At 40.1% G+C, this 23,850-nt stretch overlaps 1 long non-coding RNA gene across 4 annotated transcripts; it reads left to right on the top strand.

Moving 5' to 3' along the window:
* Positions 1 to 1,470: 1,470 nt before the first annotated feature.
* Positions 1,471 to 23,627, top strand: LOC135985164 (uncharacterized). Of its 4 annotated transcripts, none has more exons than XR_010605757.1 (9): positions 1,471 to 2,030; positions 7,789 to 8,513; positions 8,630 to 8,778; positions 10,662 to 10,740; positions 11,379 to 11,464; positions 15,139 to 15,240; positions 15,370 to 15,530; positions 16,193 to 16,289; positions 20,321 to 22,030. It is a non-coding gene; the product is annotated as an uncharacterized LOC135985164 (long non-coding RNA). The 4 variants fall into 4 exon arrangements; XR_010605755.1 differs by lacking the exon at positions 20,321 to 22,030 and adding an exon at positions 22,763 to 23,627 and having other exon boundaries at positions 1,472 to 2,030; XR_010605756.1 differs by lacking the exon at positions 20,321 to 22,030 and adding an exon at positions 22,763 to 23,627 and having other exon boundaries at positions 1,477 to 2,030; positions 7,789 to 7,929.
* Positions 23,628 to 23,850: the final 223 nt, after the last annotated feature.

The raw sequence follows: 23,850 nt of genomic DNA on the forward strand, positions 1-23,850 counted from the left end.
TAGGGTTTAATGTTTTCCCTGGAGAGAAAAATTAAATATTTCCTTGAAGAGTATTTATAAAACTAAAGGAGTCTACATGCTTGTGACATCAAATCACAAATGTAGTGCTATATTGCCCTGTGGGCATGGAAATTTCAAGCTTTTTAGTACACTATTAAAATAATTTTAAAATGCATTTCTTGCAAACAGTGTAATTTCTGGAGACGCTTTAGTTGTACATTGGCTTACAAATTGTTATCACAGTTGTGGAAAGAAAAGAAGAAAATATCTCTATTTACAGACACCAAAATGAGACTGACAGGCCCGCGCTCTGTATGAGAGATCAATGGTGACTTCTGTTTTCCTTCGACTGTACAGCTGCTTTCCAACATTTATGCAAAAGCACTAATCTTTGCTAGAAATAAAGCACGTCTATTCATAAAAAATCCCTTTGAGGATTTGTCTCAGTATGTTTTAAAGAAACAGCTTTTAAATGCTTTCACTAAAGGAAGATAAATTTAAAAGAAAGCTTTGACTTGGAAAAATAGCAATGACTTTTAGTCAGATACCCCAGTGTGTCTGTCTGGCCTTGCTGTCACATTTAGGTCATGAGGCTGTTGCCAGCACACTTGTTGGCCTGTTCCATGTATTTCAAAAAAACTGGGTTGTAATAAATGGGGACAACTTGTGACAACATAACATTTAGCTATCTGAAGCCATCTCTCATCATTTGGGTTAGAAAGTAGTGAGTGGATTTCCCAGTTCATGTCTTTGCATCTTGAAAGCTCTGATTTTATTATGCTGAAGTGATTCCCCACAGGCTGGTGTCTTGAACATCCTCAGTGAAGTTAATTTCATAGCTTTTCCTGGCACCTTGTTTCTGCATTCGCAGCTAGTTTTATTCTGCCTTCACAGAGTTATGAAAATTTCTCTAATTTTTAATCTCCATTTTTTCATGTTAATGCTTTACTTTATTACTTCCTGGCCTTCCCAATTGGTTAATGAGACTGATTTATCTCTTATCTAATACCCATTCATACATATGAGAATAATCCTGCTTCCCCTTGGTCTTTTCATTCCATGAAAGCTTTTCCATAGTCAAAAATGTTATCTTTTAAACTCTTTTAAATTCTACAGCATTTTAAAAGCTTGCCTCTATATTTAAAAAAAAAAAAATTCAAGATTGGAGCTATCTCTAATGACATAGTTGTATTTTTAACATGCTGTTTTTATTAATACCATTCAACATAGTGTTTGACTTTTCTCTGACAATCACAGCAACTTGAATACAGTGCATTAATAGCTTTAATCTTCTTCTGATATGAATAGCTGGTGTCTTTATAATGGTGGTTTTGATTAAGTCTGGATCAATTTGAATAAATTTTCCCCATCTGATTCAAGTCATACTTATCTCTTTAAAACTCTGGACTGCTATACAAAAAATCAGTAGTGAGTTTTAACTGTCTCTTTTGGCCCATGAACAGACTTCAAATGCAAATTTTTTATGCTTAACTCAGGAAATATAACACATTTTAAGTGCCTCAGTGCTTGAAAAACATTAGAGAGTGTAAGCTATGAATGCCTGGCTCTGCTGACCTAAGGAGGGCTAACCACACCGCTCTGATATGGAAGAAACATAAGCAAAGGTAAGGGAAACTGCCGCGATAGTGGGAAGAAGCTGGTAGCTGTGACGAGGAAGAAAAACACATGCAAGACAGAAAACCAGATCTAAGCTGGAACTGGCAGCTAGAGAAGTCATTTTGTTGGAGCTGTTACTGAAGACTGAAACATTATAGACTCATAAGAACCTTTGACAGCAGTAGGTGATATCATAATAACCTGCAGAAGATAGCTGGATAACAGTTCGGACTGGATATCAACAATTTCTAGCCTGAATAACTTACTCATGCTAACGAAGATGGAAATGGAATTTCACATCTCACTCTTGCGGGGTTTTCCTGTATGTTGTCTAAAATGGATTTTCATTTTATCACTGATGGCAGAAACTTGCTCAGCTCATAACTACGATGGAATAAAACTACCTGATCCAGGTATGAAAGGCTATTATTTGAAAAAACTTTTCTTCCTTGCCCCAAGTTTTTTTCCGGTCTGATTTTTAGTACAAATTTCCTGCATGACATTGATTAGCATGAAATGGATTGCTCAGTGAATCTTCTAATTTGGGCTTTTGCTAGACTAAAACGATTCACTTCAAGGATTGTCTGTATTACGCCAGTGAAAAAGTTCTCATTGCTTGTTTTAGAATTCTGAATTGGGACTGGTATTTTAGTGAATCCCAAAATGTATTCTGGTTCGTAAGAGCCAGACTCTTCAATGCTTGTGTTCAGTTCTTTATCCTGGTAAGATACTTCAGTAAGACTGGACTGGACTATAATTATCCATCAAAAAGACTGCTACAGGATTTGCTTGAGGAGATTTAAAGTCTCTTGCAAACCCTTCCATTACAGACAGTATCTTTTCCATTCTTGCCCCAGTTCTGCTATTACAGCACCAGCAGCCGATTTTCTGTGGCTTAGAGAAACACTGCACCTTTGCTTCAGCTTCACATGTCCCTACCCCTCACTTAGTGCTTGCTAAAACAAGTAATTTATTTTGTGTTGTTATGAAAGTGCTCCCGCTCAAACTGTATATTTGTGCTGATGATCTCCTGCGATAAGATACTGTACAACTTTACAGTGTCATCCACTAACCACAGCAGCATGCAGGAGCTCACATGATGGTCATTTAATATCCATGACTCACAGTCCACAGGACTAGGATTCCAGCCAGCTGGGATTTGTTCTAAGTGGCATGAAATGACAAACAGTGCATGAGATACAGCTCAGATACCAAACACGGTGGCCGAACATCTAAAAAAAAAAAACACATGGCTCCTTGCCCTCTCCAGTTAAAAAAAAAAAACAACAAACAAACACCAAACCCAACAAAAACGAAAAAAACACCAAAATCCAAAAAACCCACTCCACCAAAAACCAACCAACCAACCAAAAAATCATGCAATAGATTCACCCAATGGCTATTGAATATCGTTTTTCAAACACTTAAGAAAAATTAAGTACCAAAATAAAGGACACGTTGTCTGGCTTTTCTAGGTGGTTTCTGCACTCTTCCTGGTCTCCGGTTGTTTTCTTCTCTTACCTTTGCTTTGTTTAACTTTTCAGTTTGAGTTTTATGGTGGAAACCGCTAACTGCTGCAAGTGTGCTTGTAATCTTTCTGTCTGATTTTTGTATTTAAAACTTATTTTCCATGGCTTGATATTCAGCTGGGATGTTACACAGTTGCGGAGTGCAAGAGGGATTAGATGTTACTCTGCGATTCACCCAGTCCCTGAGGAGAGCTATATAAAGATCATCCTCTTCCCCTTGGCCCCAGGGAAGCCAGGAGGCAGATTATAAGCTAGCGGAAAAGACAAAGGCCTAAAGAAATAAACCTCACCATCTGCAAAGAGGTTCCAGGAGCACATGTCCCCCTGCTCTCACTTTGTACAGAACTGGGAAAAAGTGTGTTCCACTGCTCGTCTACTGATAGTATAGCCATAGAGACGCAATTTAAGGAAAAATAAAACCACTGAAAGTTTTTTTTTCCACATTGTGATGGCTCCTTTCACAGAAATTGCTCAAGGTTTCCTTGTCCAAGTAGAAGAAGATGATGTGGAAAGGCAAGTCTTAGAGATTCTGCTGTTTACAGATGTCTTTTCTCTATAGCCTGTGAATCCTGAAAGGCCATTGCCTTGTAAGGCCAGGTTATTTTCAACCACTCCCTTCATTTATGTTCCTGTTAAGCCCACGGCTTAAGTGGGGCTTCTGTGCTGGAGAGATTTCGCACTGGCTGTCTGCCCAGGGCTGTGCTGCAGCAAGAGCAGACTCTGACAGAAATAGGTGGTTATGTGTGTAGACCTCTGAGTCTTGAAATGAGAATTTTGCTGCTAGAGGTCAAGGTTTACGCTTGCCAGCATCTCCCTCATTTGCTGAAGTCAGTTGACTGTCCTTTGCCAGTGCTGGCTACTTTAGTAACAGTCCCACTATGGTGGGGATTTTCTCATTTCAGTCCTTACAGAAATGACACAACTTCAGATACTTTTGCTTCTGAGCCTTCTTAAGAAGTTCCAACTCTGTGCTTTCATGCTAAAATTTCTTCTAGATTACTTGTTTACGAGTGAGAAGTGTTTTAAGTTGATTTCTATAAAATATTTAATTGTATTGTTATGTGTTTTATCTGAGGCTTTAATATTTCAAGACTATTATTTCATTCGCCAGAAACTCCTGTCTTTCCTAATGTCTTGGAAGCAAAGCTCTCAATTCTAGAAACCAAAACTCTCATATCTGGTCCTTATTTTGCTTCTCCATGTTTTTTAAGGAAGAATCAAGATGTGATTTGGAAAATCTGAAGAAAGAAGGAACCTGAAAACTGACAGCTATGACAACACCTGCCTCAGCTTTCTGTGTTCTGAGTGGCACGTTTAGTTATATTTATCCTCCTATTTTTGCATCACCATTTTGTCCCACATCTTGTCACATGGAGCAGGGTTTTGCTGCTTCAAAGTCTTTGACAACTGTAAAGTCACTGCTAGATGTAGCTTAGTTAAGATGAAAAGTCTTTCCAACATAGAGGCTTGACCTTTTTACAACAGGAGCAGTGGGTTTGGGGGTTTTTTTGTTTGTTTGGGGTTTTCTGTTTGTTTGGTTGGTTTTGTTGTTGTTGTTTGGTTGGGGGTTTTTTTAATTGTGAATTAAGAGTTTTACTGTAGCACTATCTGTTATTACCATTGGCTTTACTAAGGTTTCACTGCCTTTTGTTTTTAATGTTCATTATCTTAAAATTTGGCTGTTGTTGTTTTTTAAATACATGTTGCTATTCATGTTACTGAAAGCAAACTCAAAGTGCCCTGTACAAGCAGGTAATGAGATCTGCAACGATTCTCAGTTCCTTGGGGAATTATTTTAGCCTTAGATGGCACTTTGAGAACACTCTGTCCTTGCTCAAGCAAGCTTTCCTTAGTTATAAGTAGACACTTATATAGGGCAAGATAGAAATCAGTGATAAATGTTGTAATGACTTCACTGGGTCAAGGATTTTAACCATAGGATAACGAAAAACAGAAATGAAGAGAAATGAAAAATGTACTGCACTGTCTTCCTTGGGCTGTGAAAGGACATGCCTTTTGGCATGAATGTCAGATCTCAACAAAGCACTGCTTCTTCTGAAGTGAGAGCTGTAGCGTGCATGAAGATGAATCCACACCATGCTATCCACAGTTTTTTGGGGTTGGTTTGCGTTTTCTTGGCAATAACATGCAAGGAAGGGAGAGGCGAATCTGTAAAATTTTGTTCTCTATTAGTACATGATATTGCTAAGATATGTTTAAAAATTTGGTTGACTGGCCTCAATTTCTCTGTTATCTGATAGTCTCAGATATATTTGTTACAGATTACTGAATACTCAATCAGTAGATATCTAGCAGAGCCTTTCAGTTACCTTTAGACAATACCTGTTCCTTTCTAGCCATTTCCATTGAGTATTGAGCTATTCAGAACCCATCTTGGGTCAGCTAGGCTCTGGATCATACTGATGCTTTCTGCTACAGATATGGGAATAAATGGAAAAGATTAAAATTTTCAATAAAAATTGGGTTACAAAGAATCTAACAGACTATGATGTTTTGCTGAAGTATTATCTTATCTTAACTGCCTTAACGTCGTATAATTGGGAGGGAGGGAAGAAAAAAAAGGTATGAGGAGTTGCACAGGTTTGGAACAATTAATTTTTTTCTACCTTACTCTATGGTTTCTGATTTCAAAATAGAATGCGTTGGCATTGGCACTGTCTTGATTGGAAAAAAAAAAAAGTTATTTTGAGCCCTATCTTGCATTTCGCAGGGCTGTCAATGCTTCTTTACCCAGTCTCCTGCTACCTTCCACAGGCCTCTAGATAAAGGGCCCAAATCAAAGGACTTTGCTCATCTAATTCACAACACTGCCTCTCTCTCTGTGCATCAACTATGAGCCCACTGGTCCTTCTTTGTACTGCCATGCACAATTTTTTTTATCTATCTTATCTGTTACTGTACAAAGAATACATGCTAAATGTCTAGGTCTAGGTGATGCATATTTCAATTTGCTTAACTTAATAGTTCAGATATGCTGACTTTTGTTGCCACCACATTTCTAGTCTGGTTTTCTGAAGTCATGATAACAAAATCATGTCTATGTGGACATATTGTTTCGTAGCATTGGTGAAGACAGGATCAGAAGATGATATGAGTAGGTATTTTGGAGAGTACATATGAAATCGCAATCAAGTTGGAGGATCTGTTTCACATAGCAAAATGTCAAAAGAGCCTAAAAGGCCTTTAAATGGGAAGAATTGCATAGGAACCACCTTCTTAGTTGCTACTGACTTGTTTCTCCTGTAGAAGAATGCCCCAATGCAACCTATCTTTTGTGACTTCTGTTTAGCAGATTGAGTGCATTAAAAACAAAAAAAAGAAGACCACTTTATAGATGAAAGACCACTTTATAGATGTACTGTCTGCATGAATCAAACTGTGGAATTCAGTGTCCACCCCACTTAGACCTCGAAAGTCTTCAAGAATCATTCGAGGAGAGAGGGAGGGAAAGTCAGAGAGCCTGGAAGCCATGAAATATTACAGTTCTATGCATCAAACTGGTATAAAGGATCAGATTGATTTTCGTAACTGAATTTGACAGGGAGGGAAAAGAATGAAGAAATATCCAGCTCCAAAGACCTGGGCTGAGCCTGGATGTCAGCTCATTTCACAGTAAAACTCTAACAGCAGGGAAAATTCTGTGCCCATGTGCGAGGGGAGCGCTGGCAACAGCACCGTCACTGATAGCATTGCCCTTACTGACCATGTGGCAGGTGAGGAAAGGCACAAGGGGATGCAAGCAGCTTCAGCAGAACACTTCCCAGAGACGAGAAAGTGGTCAGTAGGAAACTCCCCTGTTCTCCCTCTGTCACCCACGATGATGGATGAACCTCTCTGCAGCCCTGCCCTGCTCTTTCAGTGAAAGAATCCAGCCAGCTTTCTCATAACGGCAGAAGTAATTAAAAAGGGGATCAACTCAGAGGAACATAAAGCACACACCAAAACTCTGTCTCTTTAATGAAATCCCCTACATACTTTGCCAGCAGGGATTCTCCTAATCTAATACCTGTTAATTTTGTTTCTAATTAGGGCTATAGCTCACCGGAAGCTGTTTTGTATTTAATATAAATATGGTTAAGGGGCCTTATTTTCACTCAGGGAAAGAATCTGGCATTATGGAAAGAGATTTTAGAAGAAGAAAGTAGAAGACACAGTAGACAAGACACTGGAAGACCAATAGCTTGTTTTATCTTGGCTCAGAACCACCATGGAAGATGCATGGAGCTTATACTACTTTGAACAGAAGGGGATTTTATAGGGAGAAAGCTCAACGTAGCCATAAATGTATTAATTTTCATTACAGCCATGTTTTATGCAATGTTTGAAAACTCAGAAAATTATGGCCTCTATGCTGTTAGCAGAATAGAATTATGAATATCTGGCATCCTCCTCCCTCCCCAGTGTCCATCCAGTGGTGAAGTGCAGGAAAGAGAACATCTGGCTGCTGAGGAAAGAGCACCTCTGAAAACGAACTGTATATGTATATTTATTGCCTCTTTTGAGGGCAAATGCTCCATTTTTAAAGTTAGACTGAAGTATCTGAATGAAATAGGTTTTGATCAATTAAATTTTTGTTGAGTCTGAGTATTTTAAAAGTATTTTTCACTGCCTTATTACACAGGTGTCCTGCAGATTTCCCCTCTGAGTAACTGGATTCCTGGCGAAGCAGGTATTTTATATCTCAGTTTCAGGGGAGATCCAAGAGGACATTGCCAAATGCTGGGTTCCCAAGCACATGCAGAGTCTGAGGTTTCCCAAAACTGTAAGTTTAAAAGCTCTGGGAGAGAGGGGGCTCTGAAAGCTGCAAGCCTCCCCATCACAGAATTGAGATTTAGATTTTAGAAGTCCTGGAGTAGGCTTCCAGGGTCTGTAGTGGGAGCACTTTCTGTATGATGAAGTTGCCACAGAACTGTGAATTGCAGAAGCTGCCCAGAGCCTATAGAAAGTGGCCTGCAAACATAGATTTTGTGTTGCAACAAGATTAGTAGGTACTCAGTGGTGACTATACCAAGATTATTTTGAAAACCAGGTCAGCCCAGAATGCACTGATATGTGCCTTACAAAATTCTCTTGCTAACAGTAAATCCTCTATTTTTAGCTCCACTTTGTGTAGCTGGTCAGAATCCTTGTCTGAAATTCTCCACAAGCAGTAACTTAGAATTAGGTTGAAGACTAATGTGAACAACTAGAGTTTCGGGAATCTTGGCTGTACTGTGGAACACATTCCATCTAGAACACCCCCAGCTTGTATTGAAAGATAATAGATGACTGTCTTCTCAAGAAATTATTGTTTCCCACAATTTTGCAGAGAGTCACTGAGACTACATTTGGAAAAAAGCTATTCAGGTATCCAGTCTTCATCCTCCTATTTGCAGAGATAGTTCTTTACTGTACTGTATCTATAGCTTGATCCAGCTGAAATTAGTATATGGAGTTTTCACAATTGTTCTACTCCTTAAAAGGTCACACTTGGCTTGTTTGCAAAGCATGAGGAGCAAACTTCAGGGATTCACTTGAAGAACTTGCGCTTGAAGATGTTTTGCAAGTATTATCACACCGAGGTTGGCTTCTGCAAGGAACTGGACATGAGGTTACAAGGAGAGGATGTCTGGTAAGTCTTTGAATTCTAAAGGAGCTTATGGCCATCTTGCAGTAATGTAGGGCAACGATCAGGAGGAAATTAGGTTGTTTGTTTCCTTTCTGAACTTCTAGTTATTCCCAATAATAACCCTTTCTACCACTGTAATTCTGTTCAATCTGACAGTTTGTGTCTCACAAACTCTCCTACTATGCTTTAATCCTTCAGCTTTTCATTTGGTGCCTTTTTATTTTTTTTTTAATATGAATGTCCTTACTGACAGAACTTACACACTAAATCAAACCAAAAGAAAACATCTGGAGATGTCAAAATGTGGATGAATGGAAATCTCAGTTGGAGTATTCCATACCATTTTGGGCACCATACTTCAGAAAATGTATGGGCCAAATCGATGTACTCTGCAGAGATTAAAAATAACTGGGAACTGCAATCAGCAAGGAAAACAGAATTAGAATTAGGTTTATTTAGCCTGAAAAAGACAAATCCAAAGGAAGAAAGGAGAAATATTCCTTAGATATGCAAGTGGTAGCTTGGAAGGCATAGTTTGTTCTCAGAGTATTCACAATGCGTAAGACAACAGACAATGGGTCGAAACTGCAGTAAAGGAAATTTGTGGTCAAACCAAGGGAAAAAAAATGTTAAAGGGTATTCCAGTAGTGAATTATGTTGCCTGGAAAAGCTGTTAAATCTCCATCATTAGGGGAGATATTTGCCATTGTTTTAGGCATTATTTCGCCGGCATGACTGGATGTGGGTTAAAAGAAGGAACTAGGCTGATTTTTGAGAAGACTTCCAGCCATATTTTCTATAAAATGCTTGAGAATAAGTGGGAAAGGATTATTACAGTTTGGAGGTGAAGCATAAAGAAATACCCAAATATTATGATCTTTCACATGATTCTTTTGTTGGCAAATACTACTACCACTAAAGAAATTACTTGTATTTTCCCTAGAACATTAAGATTTCAAAAAATAGATGGCTGCTCTTCTGTTTTGTCAAATGTGATGAAGTGATACCCCTGTTATTATCTTTCTTCTTGCCCTATGATTGGAAGAACAATAGAATAAAGACATAATTTTTACTCTGTAGTTGTTTTAGGCATTAAAACTCAGGTATTGCTGTCAACCTTGCAATGGACTCTCTTTCGCTGCTTTTGTGCAAGACTCAAAACCTTTGTAATACTCCATTTTATAAATGTCATCACTCTTTTCCCTCACAGACAAGGCATAAGGTATGCAATGTCTGCAGACAGTTTGATCTATGTATTTGAACAAAATATAGGATATCGGTACCTTATTTATTATGTGTTTATATATCCCCTCCAACCTCCCCACTCTTCTGTTTATACAGAGCTTTTACAACCTGTCTGTGAAAACGAATTAAAGAATGATTATCACGTGATTGATTTTTTTTCCTCTTAGCTTGGTTTCTTAAGGAATGACACTTAAGCAATCCTGCTTGCTTTCTTTGCCGTTCTTTGCGTATGCATGCGTCTTTTATATCCACTGGCCACTTTCAGTGAGATCTGATAGAGGACAAGAGATTTTGAACATTCTCAGTTCCTAGATGCTTGATGAAATTAGGCACAGAGTAGGAAAGGGTGATACTCTTAATCCTCATGGGGGGAAGATAGCTGCCTATGTTACCTGTCAGAGATACTCTTGGAAAAGCATTGTTATGAATGCCCAGCCATAGGAAATGTTTGGTCCAGAGTCTATGGCTTCAGATAACAGGAGATCTCCACAGCAAAGTTTTTGTTCCTGTGTAGACTCTCACACTCTGGTCATTAAGAATGGGGTTAAGAAGTTTAAAAGTCAGTTATTACAAGCCCGAAAGCCATTCAAAATTAGGCTGCATTAGTTCATGTGCTCACCCAGCTACTTGTTTTCTTGTAGAGAGATTCAATAAAAAATAAAGTCATGATCAGAATCCTAAGGGTGAATCTGAAAACAACAAAATCTGAGAAATCCAAAGGTAAGGCTCTGTGTTCTTGCATATAAACCATGCATTACGAAAACACTCTATTAAAATAGTACTTTGTGCTAAATTTTACAATGATTGTTTTAAAATCCACCACAACCCAAAGCCTTTAATATTCCTCCTAGCTCCCCCTTAAGAATTTTTTTTGCTTTTTCTGGGTGTGAGGAAAGTAAATGTCACATTGGCTGGCTGCCTCTTCTCTTGAGCATGGTCACCACAGATTGGCTCTAGCCATTATTTGTTTGTTTTTCAAATGTTCTGGGGAAAAATGATGGGACAGGAAACGTCTGAGCCTGTCTGACACTCCTGCAGCATGAGCCCTGCTGCAACAGCTGGGGCTTGTTATTTTGCTGGGTATTCCTTGGCTCAGGACGAAGTTTCTTGGCACTTTTTCACCTGATTGTACAGCTCCTAGAAAAACTGTGTCAGAGACCCAAGTGCATAGATGTGCCTTATTTGCTCTGACCAACCTCACCTGGGGCCACCACCCATACCTTCTGCTCAGGGGCTCCATTGCAGCACAGTGCCTGCCTGAGTTACGTGGTGAGCGTGCCTGTATCTAGCTCCAACTGTGTTGCAGTCATGCCTGGCCATGACCTGGCTAGATCTCGACCTGTGGACTCTGCTCCTAGCTTGACATTGGACCTACCTCGTCACTATGGGCTTGCCTGGTGATCACGAGAACGTGACGGACTCTGGCTGCTGATCACGAGAATGCGTAAGACTCTGGCTCCTGCTGCTGCTGTCAGACCTGGCCTAACCCTGACTTGATGATTTGCATGTCAGGCTTGGCAATGAACCTACCTTGTTACCACAAACGGCTTGGGACTACAGCAGGCCTCATGCCTCAGATGTGCAAAGTTGTGTTTTATCTTAAAAGGGTAGAGGTGCTTCCGCCATCTGACCTTTCCTTTGTCCTCTCTGTGAGGAAAATTAGCGAGATGGAGCAAAGCATCATAATTTTGACCAGCCTGTGTACATGAATTTGCTCTTACCCCTCATTCTTGCACATTCAAAAAGTCCTGGCTAAAATCAGGTGCTTACATGCACATATTGCTGTTTACACATGTGGTATGGGTACACTGCTTGGATAGGTGCCACTAAGGCATGGCTTGCCCTTACTAACCCCTTCCCCAAGGAACAGAAATATCTGACAGGATATAGTGGGACTTAGATTCCATGAATTTCAATTACAGGTGGAGGAAGGGAAAGAGGGGAGGAGAGCTGGGTATAGTTGCTGTCTGCTTCCCTGTGCACAGCACATATTTCTGCATGGATTTCCAGCAGCAGTCATTGATGATCGCATCAGCAGTAATGTCCCTTGATGCTTGCAGTCCCTCTTAAGGAGGCCAGGGACTGGAGCACTGCATGGAAATGGGGCTGAGAGCAGGAGGGGATACCGGTGACAGGTGAGTAGAGAACAGAAGAGCTGCTGTCTTCGTGGAGAAGTTCCATCCAGCCCAGCATATTTTCTCTCACAGGAGCCAACAGCAGGTGCCTGTGGAAGAATAGAGGAGCTGGTCATTTCTGGAGTCAGTCCTCCCTTGTCACATCTTTCCTCCATATCTCCAGAAGTCTCTGGGGTAGAGACTTCCTGGTCAAGAATCGGAACCATTCTATCTAAAGACTTCCAATGAACATGAACTTCACGCATATGTTCATTTTCTTTCAGATAAGTTTGTTAGGCCTACCTAGCAGTGGGTGACATAGAATGTGTAATTTCAGTGCGTAGTGTGCAGCCCTCCCCTCTCTATTTTTCTTTTCTATGCAAGGCCTTCACTTCTAGAGATCTACCGAGGCCTGCTGGGGCATGTTCAGAAAAATATGGTTATATCACATCACCAGTAAAACTCCTCTTGCCATCTGAAGCTCCATCAGTTCTGTGAGTTTTCCTGGTAGAGCTTGGGTTGTCTGTTTTGCTGTGCTTTGTGTTCTTTCAGGGGACAGTAAGGTAGAACCTTTTCAGCTGATATATGTTGTTTTAATTAAGGATGATTTATTTTGTTGGGTGGAAAAGAAGCAACACATTACCTTGTGCCCTAGTTTATTTGTTCCTGGAACAAGTAGTCTTCCAAGGCTGATGGAGGGTAACTCAACTGCACTTCTGAATTGTCGAATGCATCTTGTATATCTACATGCAGCAGGTAGAAGTCCAGCTTCCTTCTTTTACTTCGCTGTAAACTTCCCAATCTAGAAACTCTAATTCCTATAGTTTTCTCATCCAAATAACACTGAAGATTGACTAGACATGCTTCTATAGACAAAACCAATTGCTCTTCTTTTGAGTAGATGGAGCTAGCTCACATATTGAAAGCTACTAGATGTATGGCTAGATGGGCGGATCAGGTTATTTGGCTATATGAATGATTTTATATTTATAATTTTTATTATTTTACTTTTATTTAATGTATTATTCCTGAAGGTTTTCAACAGCAACGACCACTATCTCGACCTTGCACTTGCACCTCTTTCAGTAAAATCCTACCAGATGACAGTGGAGAAAGTAGGAATTTTCTGAAATTTATTTCTGCTGCAGAGATAGGCAAGAGTTTCAATTATCCTGTTCTTATAGGAGCTGCAATGACAAAGTCATGGGAATTGCTTGCATGGAAATTAATCCCTTTGTGGATTCAGGCAAGCAGGATGTTGATTCTCTGGAATTTATACGTTGTTTTAGGATGTAACAAGAGCTACCACCATCCTCAATGCGTGGCTGAACAACTTGTAGGTGTCATCCTTCCTGGCATCCACAGAGATAAATTTAACAACTATTGGTGACCTTCTTTGCTTACCAATTAGAAATCAATGATGTCCTAATACCCTTGTTTACCTGGAAGCTGACATTCTAGAAGCAAAACAAAGATTGGTCAGTCCCCTGGGCTGGCTTATAGTAGCTTAATAAAATGTTCTTACATTGGCACATACTATGTTCTGGTACTAAAGCATCACGGACTGTTTATCTGTGATCCACCTTCTCATTTTTCTCCCAATAATTTCCAAGCTAATTGTTTAACTGGTACATAATTTGGCTGTAATTTTTTTCTGGCAAAAATGGAATTAATGGAGATCTCAGGTGTGATTTCAGACAAATAAAATCTGCCTCACATCTCAACTTCATTTCAAAGTCTTGAAAGTAAATATTAAAAAACCCGACAGAAATACAAGGAAAACAGTTAAGAACAGTTCTTTTTGGTAACAGCAAAGAATGCTTTTAATTTATTTTTTTCCTTTGTATAGCAGTCTGTGTTAACCTTGGAAACGATTGAACTGGGCATATTTCCTGTCAATTAAAAGATGTTTTTGAGTTGAATTAGATCGGCACTTAGAATTCCACCTTAAATTCTCCAAAGATGGCACTTGCTTAAGGTTCTGAAGATGGGAATATGATCTGCTAAAAATCAGACAAGTGAGCAGAAACAAACTATGACTTCTGCCCCAGGGGTAATGGAGATGGAGATGAATCCTGACAAGCACACACATGACAAGACCTAGGCAGAGCAAGAACGGGTGACTCACAAATTGTAGTGGCACGTTCTCTCCAAGGGCCTCAGTGTGCAGTAATGCCTGAAAGATCTCAACCAGGATCATATGATGCATACACTGGTTGGTTGACTGTTGAGCCATATAATAAAACCCACACAAATTAAGTATAAAACAGCCTCTGGTGAGCTATAGCCCTAATTAGAAAGAAAATTAACAGGTATTAGATTAGGAGAATCCCTGCCAGTAAAGTATGTAGGGGATATCATTAAAGAGACAGAATTTTGGTGTGTGCTTTATGTTCCTGTGAAGTTGATCCTCTTTTTAATTACTTCTGCCGTTATGAGAAAGCTGGCTGGATTCTTTCACTGAAAGAGCAGGGCAGGGCCACAGAGAGGTTCATCCATCATCGTGGGTGACAGAGGGAGAACGGGGGAGTTTCCTACTGACCACTTTCTTGTCTCTGGGAAGTGTTCTGCTGAAGCTGCTTGTATCCCCTTCTGTTGCCCCTCACCTGCCACATGGTCAGTAAGGGCAGTGCTATCACGACCATGCTGTCCCTAACGCTCCCCTTACACATGGGCACAGCATTTTCCCTGCTGTTAGAGTTTTACTGTGAAATGAGCTGACACCCAGGCTCAGCCCAGGTCTTTGGAGCCGGGTATTTCTTCATTCTTTTCCTGGCAAATTCAGTTACAAAAATAAGTCTGATCCTTGATACAAGTTTGATTTGCAAAACTGTAATGTTTCATGGCTTTCAAGTTCCCAAGGTGTTTTTTTCTGCCTTTCCTTCCTTTTCGGCTGTTCCTGTGTGTCCACTCTGGTCCGCCTTTTCTCTGCCCAGTTTCTTGTTATTCCTTTTCTTTCTACTCCCTCTGCATCTCTTTTGTCCTCGTCTTGTGTCCTTTTCAGGTTGTCTGATTTAAGCCATTCTGCCCAGAATTCAGGTCTCCATTGCTTCTGCCTTATCTTTGTCGAATCAGAGCACCATCCCTTTTTGCCATCTGAATAAAGGTAATCCTGGAAACATAGATATGTGGTGCAAATCTCCATGCAAGCTCAGATGTGGCAAATACACAGAGCAGAACAAAGAGCAGCGGCATTCGGGGCAATCAGAGTTTGTCTCATTTTTTATTTCATCAGTGACCTCCTTCTGGCCCGTCATCCTGTATTTCCAAGTCCATGAAAGCGACACAAGAACTGTATCACCTAAGTCCACCTGGACTCTGTAGCAAGCCATCTCTCATGCTGTCTGCTAGACCTCCAAGCATACTGTTGGTCTGCGTTCCTACCAGCTCTATCAGGTAACATAAAGGCCACCAAATTCCAGATCTAAAAATAGGAGGGTTCTTGTCTCCCACACACTTGCTGCAAGTCTGCTGTGCATGTACAATACAGATCACCTGTCCCAGGTGTAATCAGCTTGCTGCACTTGCTGTGTAGTACTTTTATCTGCACTTACAGTGTAGAGTTATCTAATCATGATTATAATGAAATTACCATCAGGTCTTTGGCTTTCAAAGTCTTCTGTTCTTGCCCATGTCCCTGCCCACAACAGCAAACTTTTGGTGAAAGATGGAGGTCTTTTCCAACCAAAATGATTCTATGATTCTATGAGGAGTGGCATTCTGACAGAGCAGTCCTTTTGGAGGAACAGATTGACTGGACAGTGTTGTCCAGAAATGAGGTAGTTTTTATAGTAGGTCCAGTTCTCAAATGTCCTTTGAGAAAATCAGGTATGAGTTTTAGTTAACTGCCTGAACACTGAGAAACAATTGTTGGCTCCCAGGTTCTCAGATAAGTGCGATTCATAAAAAGTGTTTTTTCAGGATGCAATTATGCATCTCAGCCTGGGTAGTCCCATTCTTCCAACACGAAGTGTTCCCATTCAGGGTCTAAAAACATTGTTTTATTTCTCCCAGGTATGCCCTGTGCTGATGGCTGTTGTCTGTTTCCTTCCTATTAGATATAACTACATTTCCAAGTGATGGAGAAGACTCCAGCAGAAAAGACAGATAGATTTTGGCAACACTTTTATCCTTTTAAAGCCACGACCCTACAAGGTACGCATGGTATGAGTTCACCGACAGTATTCTGGCAGACTCTGTAGACAGCTATTGAAAACAATTTTTGGCAGGGATTTAGCTAGCTGGGCTGTTACCACACATTTTTTACAGCTATTGTGGTTTAATTTGACATGGAAGAAGTGATGTAGCACACACAAAAGCTTAGGTTGTTACCACTGTAATACTAAGAGCATAGACATCAAAAGGTGGCAAATGTGTTATTACAGATTAATGAGTTACTGTTTGTCATTGCAAATCATGTGAAGAGTGTTAGCCAGTTAAGCTTTGATAACCTGATTGCTTCTAATCTTTTTAGAAGATGACAAATTTAGCTTGTAATCTTTGAGCATATTGGATGTGGGTCTGTTATCCTGAAGTATGAAGTGGAAGCCGCATACCTCTAACATACCTGTCTTCTTCACTAGCCCAATCTCATTTTCTATTTCAAATATGTGCAATGATGGCTGCATTTGTTAACTATGTCTCAGCCAGTAAATGCGTTAGAGGATTCCTTGTTCTGCATGTGCTCAATAAATGCTTATATGAGGGCTCCAAGAAATAATCTTAACAATAGAAGGTAAGGCTGCATTTGTCTTTTACTGAATTAAAATACTAGATGGGGTCATAAATGTGAAAATGAATTTGCTGTCATCAGATACGATAGTTTCTGTTTATCTCTTTTGTTCCACATGTGCGCACATGCGTGCCCGCACACAGACACACAAACACACAGGCTCACGGACGCAGACACACACAGACATGCTGTTTGTCACAATTCAGTACAGCTGGTAATTTTCAGTTCACCAGAAGCTCAGAACAGCAGAGAAATTGTTCAGTCAGGCTTGATGTGGAGGACAAGTGTTTGCACACACTCCTCAATCTCTTTCTGGAAGAAAACTATCAAAAGAGGTTTGAAAAAGGAATGTCAAAGAATAGAGAGTCAACACATTTACCTGTTCTTTTTAATATATTATTGCTGATATACAGGTGCAGGTCTGCTGCGGTTTAGCTGAAAAGTGAAGCAGGAGTTTAGATTCAGTATTACTTTAAGTGAAAAAGTGGACAGGAGCAAAACAGGTAGCATTTCACTATTGAGAATCTTCTACTGTGTTGTATCAACAGAAAAGGCTTGAAAGGTCTTTCTAGAGAAATAACCTATTTATCTCTTTCTTCTTTCCTATCCTGAAAAACTTAACATCTCTCATAGCCCTCTGAAGAGGGAGTGACACACACACCAGAAAAGAGTTTGTTAGCTCAGGAATTTGAGTGGGATTCAGTCCACCCTTAGCAAATTTGTCAATGACACCAAGCTGTGTGGTGTGGTTGACATGCTGGAGGGAAGGAATGCCGTCCAGAGGGACCTCGACAGGCCTGAGAAGTGGGCCCATGCAAACCTAATGAAATTCAACAAGATCAAGCGCAAGGTCCTGAACATGGATCGAGGCAATGCCAAGCCCAAATACAGGCTGGATGGAGAATGGATTGAGAGCAGTCTTGACGAGAAACACTCTGGGGTGTTGATTGATGAGAAGCTCAATATGACCCAGCAATGTGCGCTTGCAGCCCAGAAAACCAACTGTATCCTGGGGTGCATCAAAAGAAGCGTGACCAGCAGGTCGAGGAAGATGATTTTCCTCCTCTACTCTGCTCTTGTGAGATTACACCTGGAGTACTGCATTAAGCTCTGAGGCCCCCAGCATAAGAAGGACATGGACCTGTTAGAGCAATTCCAGGGGAAGGCCACAAAGACGATCAGGGGGCTCGACCACCTCTCCTGTCAAGATAGGCTGAGAGAGCTGGGGTTGTTCAGCCCAGGGAGACCTTATAGCAGCCTTATAGTACTTAAAGGGAGCCTACAAGAAAGGTGTAAAGGGACTTTTTACAAGGGCATGTAGTGGTAGGACAAAGGGTAATGACTTTAAACTGTAACCTCATCTACGTGTTCCTGCTCTGGCAGGGGGATTGGACTAGATGATCTTTTGAAGTCCCTTCCAATGCCTAACATTCTGTGATTCTGTGATTCTGTGAAAGAGGGTAGATGTAGATTAAATATAGGGAAGAAATTCTTCACTATGAGGGTGATGAGGCACTGAAACAGGCTGCCCAGAGAAGTTTTGGATACCCCATCCCTGGAAGTGTTCAAGACCAGGTTGGATGGGGCTTTGAGCAACCTGACGATCTTTAAGGCCCCTTCCGACCCAAAACATTCTATGATTCTATGCAATACAACAAAACTAGACAAACATAAACACAAACTGATGATAAAGTGGCTGTCTTCTACCATTCCACCTACTAGCCTGTGTCCCATAGAACAAAGTCTTTTGATTCTACCACTTCAGTCATCCGCCAAGCACCAGACAAAAGTCTCTTTGGGGCTGTGTACTCAGTGCAAGAAAAGCTAGCTTCTACCAAGAGTCACCAGTAGATTCAGCTGTACTAAACAAATAAGTTGGAGTTATGCAGGCATTCAAAACCAAATTCGTCTACTTCCCCTCTTTCTTTCACTCAAGGCCAAAATATTTCCTCAGATATACATGTTCATCTCCATTGAAGATAATGAGCACTAAGCAAGTCCCAAGGCTACAGCATAGAAACCAGCTGTTGTTTTCTGCAGCAAAATACAGTTTTCTACAGTGTAAAATATGTCTCTCTTTAAAAAGGCAAACTCCAGATAGAAACTCCTCTTGACATTATACCAATGTTTCTAAAGAATCCTTTCTCTTTGCTACATTAACTGAGCAAGGAAACTGAGCAATTTATCAATGGGTTTTTTATGACTTAGAAGAAAAATTCAGTCATTTTGACTATAACATTAACATCAAGATTAAAAACCAAAATGTATCTTGTCTTTGTGAAAGAAATCTGAAATTTAATTTTCAGTTACATATCTTACATCTATATCTAGGAGCAGCAGGCAGTTTACTGAAATCCACCCTTCTCTGACACCGGCAATTTTACAGAAAGAAGGCCTAAATGTAATATGAAATATGAAAGTATTTAACACATTACAAAGATAAGTATAATTTTAATACAGATACATTGAAGTGGCATGGCAACCAGTTAAGCTCCTTTGAAAATGCCAAACCAATTGTTTAACTGCTGCATGGAGCTGTAGGCAAGTGTCCTAGTGAGTTGCTCACAATGTATGAGCTATTGTTTTTATTATACAGTAAAGACAAACCAAATCTACAACCTTCTCAAGTTTGTTTACAATATGATGCAGTTAATTCCCATCTGACATTGTATAACCGGCTCTACTCTATTCAGTTGCTAACAATTTTTGACACTGAGCTTTTTTCCTGGTGGTGCTACTATTCATGATCAGGGAGCAGGGGGATGAAATCTTGGTGGGACTAGAAAGGAGTGACAAGATGTGGGAGGTCCAGTTATGCCGATATGACTTTCCCATGCTCACCTTATATGCTCTTCGGTGGTTTTGTTGTGCTACAACCTTCTGGTGCCTCCAGTTACCAGGGTATAAAATTTTATACTTCCTGTTCTTATACTTGCTATAACAGAAAGTGGAAAGTCAAAACCCCAGTGATAGCTTTCACACCCTGAAGGCAGGCAGACTGCCTACACAGTTTAAAGCTGGAATTTCCTTTATGCTTTGGACAATGCAAAAACATACCATACAAACTATGCAGTATTTTGACTGCAGGAATGACATCATTCTGCTTTCACTGTAACTTGTGCACATCCTCAGATCTTCCAAAACCTTGGAAGAGGTTCCACTAGGAGGTAATTGGCATTGCTTTTCTGTGTTATGTACACTGACTAATTCAAGCAGAAGACAATTTCAGCTAAGCAAACTATGCAGCATGATGTGTATTCCATTAAGTACTGTCATTCCAGCCGAATGTGGTTTGTCTAAACTAAGTCTGTACTGAAGATAGCAAGGTTGGTTCAATTATTCATTTGCACAAAACTCACTCCTCTTCTATTATTTCAGTATCAATCACAAACGTTCATCTACAACACATAAGTGAACATGGTTCATGATAAGTCAAACTGTTTGTTTGCTGCAGGTTGCTGTCTGAGGGGTAGTTGATGTGAACACATGGGAGCTACTTGTGATACCTTTGCTTTGACTGTTGGAGAATCATTCGTAGCCTGCTTTTTTATGTGACTGTTTTACAAATCATTTAAATGAGGATAAGGATTTTAACAGAGGAAAATATTAAATAATAAATGAAAAAATACTTGTGAAATCAGAAATTATCCTGTTTGTGAACAAATACTTTCATCCACCTAAGAAATTAAGTGTGAACTGTGTGAATGCCACTTAGCAGTTATCAGAAGAATAGGTGGGCACAAGTGGTCCTGTGAAGGACCCTCTGGATTACAGCAAATATAGTTTGTTTCTGAGTGGAGTAACAGCCTCCCAACACCTACACAGACATGCATCACTGCTCTTCTGTTTTCATCCTGATGCAGCCGGTGGGTAATCAAAAGCATCAGGGGGCACTCATAACAGTGAACCATTGGGAGCCTTCTTGAGTAGTTCCAGTACATTCATCTGGACAAAAATGTGAGTGTGGTGTTATTCTATTTGACAGATACAGATTGGGAAAAAATAATAGAAGCAAGGAATGAGCAGTTATTAGAACAATATGTATGCATTGGCTGGGTCTGCTCAAATGATACATGCAAAAATAGAGTAAACTCATATTTGCACAAAGGATAATCTGAAAAGTGGTGACTGAAAAAGCCTCAAATGTAAAGTGAATAAACAACTGAATGCGAACTTCTGGCTAAGAGTGCTTGAGCATGCTCTGTGAAAAGCCAGGCTGTTGAGTAACAATAGGAGAAGGTGCCTTGAGGAAATCACCACTAAAATCCTATCCAGTCTCGACACACCAAACAGTCTGTCATTAGGAAAGAGTTCAGAAAACACTTACAAGTCTGTAAAACCTATGTAAGTGTGACTGATGCAATATGCTGTTCAGTTTCTATTTTTAAAAAGCTTAAAAGAAGACTCATTTATGGCACATGAACTCTTGAACACTAAAGAAAATGGCAGAAATGAGATTTCTGGAAAGTAAATCAAGCTAGAAATAAATAAATAAATAAAGCTAGAAATTATGTGCCTACTTCTTCATGTGGTTAGTTGACCCCTGGAAACTACTTACCTAGACATGAACCTTGCTCCTGTCACTTGAAATCTGTAAGCCAATACTGGATATCTTACAAAAGTTGTATTCCATCACAGTCAGGATTTATACATTTGTGAGTGTTTTCAGCTGTTGGACCAAATAGATAAGCAGTCAAGTAAGCTTACAAACCCACTTACAGAAGAGGAAGGTATTTCAAATAACTAACTTGAAAAGCACTTAAGTGAAAATATTAGTCACTGACCAAACAGATTTATAAAATGCTATATGAATATTGGATAAAAAAAATATATAAGCAGAATAGTAGTATGAACTTAAGAGAAAGGAAGTTATCAATGCTAAATTTCTGAGCATTTTACCATAATAAGAAACAGTAACTGACAGCTTGCCTGGGACAGGAGAGTCTCAGCTAAGTTTCTGTGAGGAAGCATGGGTCTCATAGCATGTGCAGATGAGTTGTAATGCATCTCAGGCATAAGTATCATTTGATAACCATTATGCTTTCTGATCACTTTCTAATTAAGCTGCTTTGTTACAAATATGATGTGCAGCTATACTTCATTTGTCATATTCTTTCTTAGACTTATTGGCTCCAACCTGAAGCCTAGTTTTTGTACTATGGGGCTGCTGGAAAAGTTCATCTTGTCAGTTCTGGGTGCTGAGTTGAAAACTTCATTCCTTCTACAAGCTACTACCTATGATCATCTCCTTTGAAATTTCCCTTCCCTTCCCTTCCCTTCCCTTCCCTTCCCTTCCCTTCCCTTCCCTTCCCTTCCCGTCCCTTCCCTTCCCTTCCCGTCCCTTCCTTTCTCTTTCCCTATCCCTATCCCCATCCCTATCACTATCCCTATCCCTATCCCTATCCCTATCCCTTTCTCCTTCTCTTTTCTCTTCCCCTTCCCCTTCTCTCTCCCCATCCCCTTCCCCTCCCCCTCCCCCTTCCTCTTCCTCTTCTTCCCCTTCTTTCTTCCTTCCTTTCTTCCCTCTGTCTCCCTCTTCTCTCACCCCTTTTCCCTCCCTTTCTCTCTGCCTTCCTCCTTTGCCCCCTTAGAATGTTTGCCATTATCAGAAGTTAAGAGTGTAATTATCTCTATTTTTTTTCTATTCCTAAGTAAAAAATATATAATAAAAAGCAGAAGACAGAGTTTTTATTTAGTTTAAAGTTGTAAGAAAGCCAGAAGAGAGAAAGTGTGTTGAAAGCACAGTCATGTTCAATGTATTTTGGAAGTAAAAATGAATGATATTCAAATTACAGGGAAGCAGGTACAGGTTTGAAGTCTGGAAAGGTAGAATAGCTGTGTTCAAACCTGGGTGGCCCCACCAGCCAGTGTAATTATGGCATCATTGTTTCTATAGATAATGGCACCCCAGGCTGACTCCTCCTTCCCCTTCAAAGGACCAGGTCAGTTGGAATCAACCTTTGGTACAAGGCCTTGAACTCACATCTCTGGACCACTGTGTCTGCTCAGCTGCTTCAAACACATGTATCGAGTTTGGTGGTGCCCGAAGTGCAGTCTGGTGGAGATCTGGTGTAATCTGGTATAGTCCTCTTTCAGCAGCCTACATACCATTGCAAATCTTCAACGTCACTCTTTCAGCAGATGCTGGGTACATTTGCTGCCCTCCTTCCCACCAGCATGATGTTATGGCCTCCAACTTTCCTCCCTGCCAAGGCAGAATCTATACCAGCTACCAGTAACAGGACCAGGACTGCTTTTCATAGCTCCTGTGCCACAAAGAGGGGAAAAAGAAGGGGGAATTGAGCCGAAGGGGAGCTGAGCCGTGGAGTTCAGAGAGATAATTTAGTGTGCCAGGATAAGTACATACTTCCTCAGGCACTCAAATGTATTAATGTATCTTTATGGCATGTAACCTATAAAATACAGTGATCAAACTTTTGGCAATGGGGGCTTCTATAGCTTCCATCTGGACTTCTGACTCCATTGCTGATGAAATAAAGCAATGTACGTACAGTGAGCCAATATAAAAAAATGACAACTGCTGTTTCATGTATCTTATGACTGAGGAATAAAAGGTAAAAGGAGCTTTTGACAAAACCAAATAATGACAGCTTCTGGACAGAATATTGTATTTGACCATCTTACATCTCTTTGAATGACAATCTTATTTGATGATGCTTTGTCCAGCTTCTCACCTGAAAATACAGTGTATTCATATCATCGCTTCTAATTGCATTCATTAAACTTATTGACATATTTCATGCTTTACACTGCTTGCTTGTTTTATTTAGTACAAAAAGAAATGCATGAAAATGGACTTCAGCATTACTAAGGCATAGTGTTTTATAACAAGGCATTTGGATATAATAAGAAACCTCCAAAAGCCCAAATGGGTTTTATAAGTGAGATGGGAGAAGCACTACTGTGTAGTAAATGAAGTTAATAAAATTCTACCGACTTCACTATCAATATCACAAGACTTTA

This window comes from Caloenas nicobarica, chromosome 2 (genome assembly GCF_036013445.1).
Source record: "Caloenas nicobarica isolate bCalNic1 chromosome 2, bCalNic1.hap1, whole genome shotgun sequence".
Taxonomy (NCBI): domain Eukaryota; kingdom Metazoa; phylum Chordata; class Aves; order Columbiformes; family Columbidae; genus Caloenas; species Caloenas nicobarica.